Source organism: Apis florea, unplaced genomic scaffold (assembly GCF_048593485.1).
Source record: "Apis florea isolate Af1SG1 unplaced genomic scaffold, ASM4859348v1 contig_3764_pilon, whole genome shotgun sequence".
Taxonomy (NCBI): Eukaryota; Metazoa; Arthropoda; class Insecta; order Hymenoptera; family Apidae; genus Apis; species Apis florea.
In genome coordinates this window covers 7590-21089 of record NW_028256841.1, presented here as the reverse complement: position 1 = coordinate 21089, position 13500 = coordinate 7590, and positions in this window count along the sequence as shown.

Sequence of the window (13500 nt, the reverse complement as noted above, 5' to 3'; positions counted from 1 at the left end):
TTATAAGTCGAATCGTCCCCAAGTCTAAGGATTTAATATCCTCGCAGACGTTAAGTGATTCGGAGTGGAAGCCAAGATAGCGCTTTATTGCCATTAGACAAACCGTGGACCATTTTCCTTACATCGAAGTTTCTTGATCCTTTGGTTGTACGTGTAACTATCTCACTTCTTTTTTTATAAGTTAAAATGAAAATAAAATATGGATGGATTAACTAAAATATTAAAAAGCAATTTTATCTTTATTTCTTTTTCACAAAGGTCAGCCACATTTGAACGCTGAGTTATGCATTTTATTAACTCATTAGCTGACTCGTTTTCTCTAATATAATACTCTCGTAATAATTGCAGCAATGATCAGAAAACTCGAAGACAGTTGCACTGGAAATGCTTTGAATGAATATGCATGCGTCGAGTATGTGCGACTATGGAAACATTGTTGGGAATGGTACCTCTCTCGTTGCATTCTAACTCGATGATTTGTTCCTACGTTTTACGATGAAAAATTTCCAAAGGCCATAACCTGCTTCTCGTAAATTTTTCAACCTTCATACCAAAGAAGGAAGAAAAATCATCTGGAATATTTGCGTTTCTGTAGATTCTTTTTTTTTTTTGTTCCCTCGCGAAAGCTTTACGATTTTAAACCTGTAGATTTCCAACTAGAACATGTCGTTTATGATAACATGAAAATTTATCTGGCCATTCATTATTCTGCGCTACGTGGAATACACGATGACTTATTTTGTTTTATTTTAAGGTCGATATTTAAAAAAAAATAACTCCTGTATCTGTATTATACATATTTTTGTTACATATATACATATATACGTAACAAAAATTTTTTTTACTTTTCCAAAGTTTTTACTTGATTTGTTCATTCTTGTTGAAGAGACGTATTCGTGATGAAACACACACCGAGTCATGAACTTAGAACTCGTCCAATAATCCATCCAATGGAAGTGACTCATAATTCGAGGAACCATAGTATCGAATCAGTTCTCTGTACACCTCCAGATTCCTTTGGAAGATTGATTCCCCCACGTTGAAGAATACTTCGTCTTATTTCGTGCTATACACTTTTCTTTCTGCACCCGCATTCCATACGAACATTTTGCCAAGTCGATTTAACCATTAGTTGCAAAGGAATGCAGTTGGGGAATTGACTCGGTCTATTTTTTCTCATTGCATGGAATGAACACGTGAAACACATACGTGAAACTGCAACCTCTCTGTCCCACTCATTAAATTCAATCGTTGAAGAGGGATGAAGATCATGGTGATACATTATTGGTCGAAAACGTCTATCGTTTGTTCGATAATCTTTGCAGAAAAATTCCCACCCACACTCTCGCACGTCACGATGCGCGATCAGGAAATGCGAGAGGACGATTGGCGATCATGAGTTCACATGTGCTGCGATCAATCGCTCTCAGGATCGTGGGAAAGTAACTTTTGCTGTCACCTGATGGAAGAAGAATCGACCGAGTATTCTGAAACCCGATTGAAGCAGTCGGAACCTTTTAAAGGGAGCTTTCTCTGTTCTATTTCGTTTGAAATTTTTATCCATCTTCTGCAATCTATATATAGTCGTGAAAAAGATTATGATTGACGTTATTCTCTTGTTACCATTGGATGATTTTTTTGGATATTTAATGAAAAATCTTTTTTTCCTATCTTTCTTCTATTTTCTTCTATCTTTAATTACATATTCATCAATATAAAATATAATCATTTGTATTTCCAATTAAAATTTAATAATTTTTTGAATAAGTATTTGAGATAATTATTTGAAATATATATTTATACATACAAATATATTTTCCGTTTAATAAAATTAAACACGATTAAACGAAATGAGATTTCAAAGAAAATTATATAGTATATCCGCAGAATATATGTACAATATAATGCATATATAATAAGAGGAAGATCAAATAATAATTTTTACAATATTAAATAAATATTGTGAAAAAGCATGCATTATTCATCCAGTTATTTATCATATTGAAAAAAAAAATATATATTCTGAAATGACTTTTATTTATTATCTCAAAATACCATTTTAACCCAGGTCTGCGTGTACATTCATCCATTAATCAAATAAAAAAATGGCGCTTCGCATAAATATCGCGGAAATCGATAAATCATGATCACTCGTTTAAATAACCGGCCATGCACCATAACCGCCAGGATTGGATGACAGGCCCGGATACGAGACAGTCCACCTTGAACGTTTCAGAACGATGTACACATACGTAACATAATAGAAAACGGAAGGGGCGAATTGCAGTAACTGAGGCGGACAGAAGGAAGAGGAAGGAAAGGCCATCCAGCTTCTTCACTCCCTCTTCGTCATTCCGTGGTTGCCAGAGACAGCCGCAGAAACTTGAGAATTTATAGCTCTGCGGCTTGCGGATTTTCGTTTTCCACTGAACTGGAACCTTCGTTGGAAATTCTACGTCCCTACGTACGACGACACCGATGGAGACTCAATTAATATTTATGGGGGCACCTCGATTTCGCCTCTCCCTCTGTCACTCCCCCATCTCAGACAGCCCTTTCGCTTCAGCAGCGTTGGTTAAACTGCGCGGGGCAAAAAGGAATGATCGCTTTACGATCAGTTGCGCGTTTAACATCGATTTTAAACGGGTGCTTTGCGGAACCATTCTTTTCCACCATCACGAAATTTATTTTCGTGTTCCTGAAAATTTTCGTTCGGCTTGAATTTAATTAGAAATAAAGTCGCACGAGGGCATTAACTTGTTTTATCGAATCGTTTGGATTTGAAATCAACTTGTTTGTATATGGAAATTGTTGCAAAGATTTTTGGTGAATATTTTTTTTTCAAGATTTTAGATACATTAATATTTAAAATTGCGATGAAATTTCTTTTTATTAGATTCGATCTCATAGTATCAAATCTTTATACGATAGTATTATTAAATAGTGCGAAATTTATTGTTCTTTTTATAGGTATTTGTATATTTTTCTAATTTTATCTCGAATTTTGATTATTCGACTTCAAGTTTTTATCATTCACAAATAAGATTATTTTAAATGGAATAATATGACAACTGAAGAAATTAAAATATTCTTCATCCGTAAAAGTAACAAAATAATTCATATTTCCTATCCGCTCGACGAAGCTTAATATCGCAATTACGCACAGGTAATTTTTCATCGAGATAAAAGTAAATTCTTGACTTTCAACTCTCGAAACGTTTACCTCCATTCTCTCTGTGTATTCTCTCTCTCTCTCTCTCTCTCTCTCTCTTCTCTCTCTTTCATATCTCCTTTCCTTTGAGTTTTTGCATCTGAACAAGGAAGAGTCATTTACGGTCTAAGTAATATTTATGCTGCCTTTCTTCAAGAATGGAACATAAGTTCATCACGATCGCCACCGTAAAAGAAGAGAAAGTTTGCACAGAGACGGGCATAGTTTGTTCAACTACGTTTTGATGAGATCCTCCTCGAGGACACTCCAGTTCCGGTTAACCTGGTAAACTCGACCCCCCCTTCCGCCCTCTTGCCGTCTATTTTCCTTCATCTTTGCACGGCCCTTCGCCATTTTATGAATTGAATCGTTCAGCGATGTAAACGAGCCGTTCATTGGCCGACGAGCAATAAAAAAAAATATGAAATAAAAACCGGGAGAGAAGCTTTTGTTTATGATCTTTCCTATCCGCTTAAAGCCAACACTGTCTTGTTCAATGAAAATGGAATGGCCGTCATAAAACGATATCTATGAATTTTTTAAGAAGCAAAATGAAATTACAATTGGGCAAGGATATATAAATTTTTGGATTGTATAACATAGACTATTCGTTTAAATTTTTCAATTTGTGCAAATATTTTTATTTAAAGAAGAAGACAAATTTTCAATTTCAAGTTTCATAACGTTTTTATTTTCATTTCAGATAAAAAAAATCATTATCCAGAAATTAATATGCATATCTTTGTTAATGTATTCGAAACAAAGTTTAATATCTTGGTTCTTCTGGTTTTATTGATTAAATCAGTATATTGTACACACGCGTATGATATGTCTAGCGACGATTGTGCTCGCAACGAAATTGAGAATAAAACAACGAACAGTGGAACAGATCCGCGAAAGATCCCTTTTCTGATCAGAGATCGTGGCCAGTTATAAACCTTTATAGAAATACGAAATACAAAAATCAGATGGAAATAAAAATAAATTAAAGTGTATATAGTCGATTGTTTAAAATGTAACAGCCAATCACTGGCCTTCTGACGTTTAAATCTTATTGATTGCATTAGAAAAGTCAGTGTTTCTCGTTGTTCAGTTCTTCCTATCAAATAAATTTTCTTGGATTAAATATATTTACTTAATAAATCTGTAGATTAATAAATCTAAATATAAATTTTATAATTATAGATTTTTTTGGATCAAAAAAGAAAAAAAGATAGACAAATAGTATAATCATAATATAGTCAACAAATAATATAGATACATCATGAACAAATTGAGTACATAAGTATATATAATCAGACCAGTAATTATAGACACATTCCATAATTCAAACAAATAGAAAGATTATATAAGAATAATATTTATAAATATTATTCATCAATATTATAATGAATAAACGCACATAATTTTTTATTAAATTTAATACGATTATTAAATTTTATACGTAAATATAATGTCGATAATTATACAAATTCATTAGGGTTAATCTGATTAATTTATTATAGTTAATACGGCAACAAATTTATCAATAAATAACGAATTTGAAGTTATTCAACTGATTATGTCTCTGTTTTAATCGTATGTTTCATTTTCCATGAAATGAGGATATCATAATTTCAATCCTATCTCCATTTCAATTATAATTTGGGTGTAAATATTTTAAGCTGTACATATATATATAAAACATTAATATGATTCATTTCAATTCATCCTTCTGCCTTGATCAAGGATAAAAAATTTTTATTTCTTATATTTATCACATCTTCAACTTTTATCAATATTTTCTAATATGTTTTAAATTCTATTACTATTATTTAAACAGTTTTCAAATACAATAAAAATTACGGGGAATAAATATGAACAACTAAAAGCTTAAACATGTTCTGTCTGTCATATCAGAAATTTAAAGGGAAATAAATAAACCGTTCTTCAACGTGTCACCTAAACGTTTTCACGATCTGTTGCGTCGCATCCGTATTTGTTCATACAGAACCAAGTTAAAAAGCAAGATCATGGTAGCCTCTCAGCTCGATCCGGATGCACAACATTAAATCTTTATTGTTTGCAACAAAGGTTGCCTTTCCCTCTTTCTTTTACATCTCTCTTATTTCCCTCTCTCTATGATCCTCCTCCCCTTCCTTCTCCCCCGAGATTTATCTTTTTTCTCGCATCGTTGTCACTGTCCCCCCATCCCTACCCCCGTAAGAGGATCATTCTCGCGTAGTTTTTATCTCTCATTTCGCCCCCATCCCTTACGCCTCTTTTAAACCAGCCAATTCGCCTCTCGAACGAGAAAGTGGTCTGGGACGAAATGCAGGAAGAGCGTGGAATTATCCGGTTTCTAGCGGATAGCCAGTTATCCAGGGTACGATTACGCTCGAGTTATGCCCGGATGTCCTGCCGACGTCGAGCTCTCCTATCGCCTCTTTTCGCAGACAGTCGCGAAAAGCGAGGAAATTGTTTCGCTCACGGCCACTCCTCAGTACATCCACAAGGACAGACGATAATCCGAAATTTCATTTTTCGTTCTTCCCCTTGATCGTTCCGTTGCCGCGTGTCGGATTATATCCGGACCAAGTGATAAAGCCCCGTGGCTAGTCCAAACCAATGCATTTCACCTGTTAAAGATTTTTTTTAAGGGATGGGGGATACTGATTCTTGATAAGGGGCATATATTTTTTTACGAAGTTCTTTTTTGTCATTACTGTCGATCTGTTTCTTATGTGAAATGTAAATAGAATATATCGTGTTTAATCAGGTAATGGATGTGTATGTGTGATTTATATTCAGTATATTTAATACCTTTGAGAACTTTTTATGAAAGAGAAATTTTTAATTTCATTCACATATGTATAATGCTAACTAAGCTCATAACTTACTTCATTTTATATCCGTTAGTAGTAAAATGTTCTCTCGGTTCTTTGATATGAATTTCTAATTACTCGTATTATCGCTCTCTGCTTAAAAATTTAAAAGTTTCTTTAATTATTTAAATTTAAAAAATTTTCTTATCTTTTCAAAAATATTTATCGTTCGACAAAATTAATTAGTAATAATTAATAAATTAAATGTATTGCACAAATTATTTTAAGTAAATTAATACCTTTTTGAGATTTTAAATTTTATATTACGAGAGAAATCTCTTTCAGGCACAAGTTTCATTTATTTTTCAATGCATTGACAGACAATTGGCCAGCATCGTTATCGGCCTTTTTCTGCTGTTTTTAACTTATCGTCTTCTACCAACGCACATTACGAAGATGCTCGAGAGGATGAATGTTCGAGTCGATGGCCCTCGATGTTGAAGTGGATGAAGGCCTGCGGTACATAAGCCTGGTCCATTAATCAGCTCGCAAACGGCATTTCGCAAGCTCAGAGCTTGTGACTCGAGCTCTCGGTATTGGCAAGTCTACCTTTCTAGAATTTATAGAGATCTGACGAATGTTGATCTTCTTACGATAAGATACTGTGTCCCCCTAAAATGTAGTCATTTTTCCTCGATTCTTCGTTATTGATGCTTGAAAAAATATTACCTCTCTCGATAGGTCGTTCTATTTATTGGCTTTTATCTTTCGATTCCATGTTTTTCACTATTCAGTTGCAACGATTAAATAACTCGATATACAAGCGTTAAAGCATGAGTTATGATCTTTAGAATGAAAACGGGGTTATCAATTTTTTTGTTTAGATGTCAACCTGATATCTGATGGAAATATTTGTTCGATAACTGATTGCTTTGTTTTAAATTCAAGATGAAGAATTTTGAAATTTTTATATAACTGAGATCATTCTATGAATATTTTGAAAAATTTATTGCTTCGTTTTGTTATTTTGAAATTGATGATAGACAAATTATTTGTTTTTCGATTATCTCGTAGCTAAGATAATGCTGTAAATTATCCTTCGACTTTTAAAATATATAAAAATTAATCCAAAATATATTTTATTTCAAATGAAGTTTTCAATGAAGTTTCGAAATTAATTATTTATACCAAATTTGTGAGGATAGAAATATGAAATTTAAATAATTAATAAAATTGTTTCATTTCATAAATGGTGATAAATTAATGATTATAGAAAGTAATCATATCAAATTATCGTATTAAATAAATGTAGTGTAATAATTTAATTCAAAGAACAAAATTTAATCAAAATATAGAAATATTGCAGTAATTATTTCGATTAATTAAGTAAAATATATTCGAGCGGAGATTCATTCACGATAATATTAGCCTCCATGAATCTCTCGTATACCAATTTATCGGAATTTTCTTCGAAAAAAGAATAATAGTCGATCCATATTTTTTATTTATTTCATAGTGTATTAATTCACTTAATCTATAAAGTGTTTTCACAAAATTTCGTTCGAAATTTCTTTATATTATAAGAGAAATAGAACATCTAATTTTTCGATTTTCGATTTCTCTATCACACGTACTTTTTCACCAATATCATCTTTCTTTTCCAAAATAACTAATCCAAATTTTTAATCATGCAGAAAACTTACTACGTCATCTCTGCGTATAACCGTGCATCAAATCGATCGTGCCACGTTTCATCAGGTAATAAAAAATCTTGCCCCCTTCGTACCCATCGTTCTCAACGGTGCATCGCGCGTAAGCCAGCAATCTGTCCTCCCAGTTGCAATTCTGTCCTTTCATTGCACCGCGCTCTTCAAGACGGCCCTAGCGAAGCCGTTTTCCTTCTTCTTCTTCTTTTTTTTTTTTTTTCATCGTCGGCGAAACAATTTCAGCGAGGGCTTTGCGCCGATTTACGCGGTTTCAGGTACCGCCTCCTCTCTCTCTCTCTCTCTCTCGGCCATTTCGCAACGCAGCCCAATACTACGTGGATCCTCGGAATTATACGAAGAAGGAGGAACTATTTATCAGCCACGTATACCGGGGACAGACGTTCTCTCGCCTAATCCAGCAGTGAGCACGGGGGGAGAAGCGGACAAGTTGCCATTGTTCCAACAGCTCGAAACTCCGGGAACTCGTGCAGATCCACGAGCCTGCACCCAGCCATCGTCCTTCCGGCTCTTTTCGTTGGCTTTGCCAAGTCCATTGTGCCCCCATTCCTCGAGTGGCGGGACCAATAGACTGAGATATAGACCCGCTTGACACGACTAGTCGAAACGGAACCAAAGATCCATCTGATGTCCTTGTTTCGAGGTTACCGCCGCCTGAATACCGCCACTTTGCCGCTTAATCGTGGTCTTCGTCCTCATATTGTTCCCGTACAAATGGCAGATTCCTCTGGTAAACCTTCGAAAATGCCGAGCGATTCGCGGTACCGGATGCCGTGTATCACGATTATGACGATAAGTCGGGCGATTGTCTTTTTAAAAGGAGGGATGGCGAACGACTTAAATGGCGAATTTTGGGACAAGCTGCTTTCGTATTTCGCCGAGCTGATGCTGATAATGTTGTCAGAGTATACATATTTCTTGGCGGATGAACCGTTTTCAAGAGGATTTTGGATGAACGTTGGAGAAACGTTTATTTGGTAATAATTTTGGGAATATTTTTGAACTGGTGTTGTTTATTAATTTATATCGATGAGGTTTCGGAGGAATTCCGAGGAATACATTCGTTGTGGATTATTATTTGAAGAAAGCATAAGATATAATAATTATGATTGTTTCAATGTATTTATGTGGTATATTTTTATAATTTTTTTGAATAATTGTTATCATTAATTATTTTCTATCATCTAATTTTGATGGATTATTAAAGATATGAAAAATATAACCTGCTTTTTGAAAAAATTTTCACAAAATATTTCGGTAATTGTGGTAAATAAGTTGCATATATTTATAAATTTATTAATTAATTTTTAATATTTGAAAACTAATTAATATTTCTAATTTTATTTTTATTTCACAAGTCATCGGCTCACATTAGACCACTTGTGAAAACGTATTCCCAAAGGACGAGGATTTTTATATCAACGAGTTTTTTCCACGTTAATTGTTTCGAACCCATGCCTCATGTCGTTTCGAAAATACACGAGATAAAGCAACTGAGGACACGAACATTCCCATCGTGCTCGTTCCCGTGTCGAACACATGCACTGTCGCTCGACAAAGTGATCGCGTAAACGCGAACGCATTTTTATCGTGCAAACAAAGCCGGTGTGATTCTCAAAGGTCTCAACTTTCGGTTAACGAGTAACTGGTAGGCTAATGAGAAACGTCAGAGATATAGAGCTTTACAGATCTGGTACCCTGCTTTTAATCGAAGAATCAAAGACAAATTTTGTTGACGTTCCGGCGACTATACACTCTTGTATTAAGATATTTACAAGGGGGTGGAGTAAATATGCAAATTGATTGCGAATTTGATCAAATTTTCAACTTGTTTGAAGTCTTAATTTCTTAAAATGTAATCTTTTCACGACGTATCCATTATTTTTCCTATTTTATCTAAATAATTCTAATTAATCGATTTTATTCAAAATAAAATTTTAATTTGGAAAGCTTGAAAGAAATATATATTATTCGTTTTTAGAAAATATGGAGAAATTTGAAAAAAATGATTATTTTTTGAAAATGGATTTAATGGATTTTTATAATGTCACTTGAAAAAATCTAGATATTCAATTAATTATCTATGGCGAAAGATTTGACAGAAACGGAAGAACTGTTACGGAACTGCTATTACTGACACGAGAAGAAACTTTCGCCGTAAGAATAATTGATCTTGTTAGACGTAGAAGACGAATGATCGTTGAAAACCAACTATTGAAAGATCTAAAACCCGATGAAAGAGGAGAATTTTTCAATAAAATTCAATTAGTTCGACAACTGGGGGATATCTGTACACTTCACTTTCTTGACAAACGTTTCAATTGTCAAACAAAATCTCTCGAATAATAATTATCAATTAATTTAACGAAACGAACGAAGCTCCTTAAAAGTTCAAAAAATTCAAAATTATAGAATCAGTTGAAACGAACGAAATAAACGAATCAATGCAATTCTAATCACCTAATATCTGAATATCTAATTAAAAAAAAAAAAAACGAAAAAAAAAAATGAAATGAACAATTGTATAGTTTTAAAAAGGAAGAAAACTCGAACGTTTCCTTATTTTCCATTAACCAAGTTGTAAAAAATCCACGTAATCCCCTCCACTCGGTTTGAACGATAAAGCAGGCACTATCGCGAGGTGAAACTTGTCTCAAAGGAATAATCGATCCCAAGTAGAGGGTTCCGTGCTCGAGATCGCGTAAAATTATTCCACGTAGCGTCTGGTGGGACGCAAGACATTTCGAGAAAGAAATCGAGTCCCGGTACAAGTTTTTCAATTACGGAATACACGTGTCTGGGTTGTGCACGAGAATAAGACACGTATATATAATTGGAGGAAGAACAAGGTGGACAAAATGATCGATCATCGTTTGTTGTTGGAGCATTGTTGCTCGCCCACTCTTAGGCCCCAATTACATCTTTTATCGGGCGAAGCCACACCTATGCGCCATCGCGATACATCATCTTCCATGTGGTAGCTCATAAGACGAAGTTTCGAGGTCGTGCAAAGATTTATGCTCGGTCGGCTCGAGAAAGAGAGAACGAACTTCTCGTAACATGTTTCCCTCGAGTTTTCTTCCTTCCTTGGCCGAATTCGCCAGTTCCTCGAAGAAATCATTCCTTCGTGCAGTTGTTCGTTGAACAGCTTTTCTTTGGGACCATCGACTGTTTTTCGTTGGTTCTCGTCGAGCTCGTGATTGTTGAAGTTTATTCGACGCTGATGATAGCGATTGTAATTTTCTTTTTCTGCTGAAACAATTTGAATCTACACGAAAGAATTAGATTATAGTTATAAGAAAATAGTAATAGTATAATAACACATGTAGGATAGCAACGATGAAAGATATTATCTTATAGAATTGTTCAATTAATCTACATTGCAGTTTATTTATAATTGGACTGCGGATGTTTATCAATTTTTTTCCATCAAGTTTTTTTTTTGGATAAATATGAATAAAGTAATTAGAAATGAGAAGAAGGATTATATAAAGTTATTTCATTCATTGAAATGTTATTCTTATGAAGTGTTATTACTTTACCTTCTTAAAACTAATTTAATATCTGGGTAATTTCTTAGACAGAGTGCACGGTATTTTAATTATAAATATATATCTTTAAAGCATAATAAAGAAAAAAAAATTCTGATCTGGAAATTACGACAATTGCAGTCGAGCACACAATTAATTTCATTCTTCATTGCAGTATCTCTTAAAGGTTCTTCGTTCCATAGATCCATTGTTCACCTCGCAACTTTTATTCAAGAAATAAGTCATACTCTGTAAAAGAAATTCACGAAAATTCCTTTCGATAAATTATTATAGTAACAATGAAAAGATATAGTGAGAAACGGGATAAAAACTTTACTTTTATTAAAAATATATTATAATAAATTAATAGCAATAGAATTCTGGATATATTAATTGCATTGTGAAAGATATAAATTAGAATCAAAATGGATTGATGTCTTGTGAAGAAGATTAAAAATCCTTAATGATTAAAAATTTATGATTAAAATTTTCCTTATACATATATTATACTTTTTTATTTATAATTAAAAGAAAAATAAATCCCACTTTTTGAAAGAGATTTCATTCCGTACACGGAGGTTGTTCGAAAATTAGCCCATCAGTTTGAACAAGTTTATAAGGTGTACAAGTAAGTGGAAAGCAAGATTGCTCTTAGAAACTTTTCTTATACTTCGAAGTAAAAACGTGTAGTACCATCATCTACGAGAATCGAATTGTATGTTTCTCTGCATCAAAGTTCAGCAATATATCTTAAATGTTATTAATTTAATAAATAATTTAACGCATATCATTTAACTTTCGACATTATTAAAATCTAAATTATTAACTTATAAAGATGCTTATGAAATATACATTGGCTCATAAAAATTAAAATTAAACTTCCTTTTTTCATTTAAAATGAGTATAAGAATTTTCTATTTTTTCTTAAAAATATTTAAGCGATATAAATTTTTTAATTAATTACGAATTTAATAAAATTCGACTTAAAAAAGTTACATCAATTTAAATATACGACTAAATTATTAAAATCCAACCAATAACAAATGGAATTATGATATTATTTCAACGTATAGATATAATTCAAACCAGTATATTAAAATTGAAGAATATAAAAATATATATTAAAAATATAAATATCTTTCTTATTAAAATGTTAATTTAAAAAATTTTCTCTTAAATATATCAACTTATAAATTTCATATTTCACGATTTATACACAACTCAGATTGATTATCATCATTAATCGCGTATTTCAACGTTTCCAATTATAATGCACGTTAAATATTTTTAAAAATGGCTCGATCAAAATTCCTTGCAGACTCTTCCTCTTGAAAATTCATGGTAAACCTTCACGTCAAACCGTCAACGACGCTAATTGCAGTGCGATTCAACGCACAGAGCGGCTCGTTCACGCGCGGAGCCACGTCGAATCTACGAAGAGAGTAGATCAAACGAACGAGGGCTACCGCGCCATTTTGAGTTCGTGTAGATGCATGCATTTCAGATTATGCACTCGACTGCAGCGCTGCCAGCGATCGTCGGCGCAGAGGTGCTTACATGACTCGTGAGAAAGACCGCGATGAAAGACATTCGGCCATGCAACCATTCGACCCGACAATGGCGAATAGGCGTGAGCACCGCTGAAGTAATCTAGACTCTATTGCCACTATCAGGAACAGCGATCAGGGTTGCTTGTTTCTCTTTGAACCAACCGGGTCAACTGGTTGCAGTGTCAACACGCCGGAAGTGCTCCTATAACGGTCCCCTTCACGAGTCTCAGACTCTTCTCTGCGTCATCCTTCTCTTACAATCTCCTTTTCTTCATCCACCACACCGCCTATCCCTGGCCAATGTATCGTTACACAGACCAAGCTGTTTCGTAAGAGTATTTTTTTTCCAACCGTTTCGGCTATGAATCTTTAGTAAAAATATTAAGCTTTGGTATTACGAATGTTCTATTTTCCTTCGAAATTTTTATGCATAGAGTGGTATTTTTAATAATATTTAGATGTTAAAGAATATTGTTGGAGAATTTAATTGAATTTTAATAGTAGAACATATGTTGTTTCAAAGTTTTGAACAGGTGTCAATACTTGGTCGATGATGAGCATGAAGTTTTTGAAAGAAAGACATTATCTAACATTAATTTGGTTGTAAAGCTAGATTAGTGACAACCATTTATTTATATTTTAATTGACTTGATGTTTGTAGATATTTACATACTATATTGA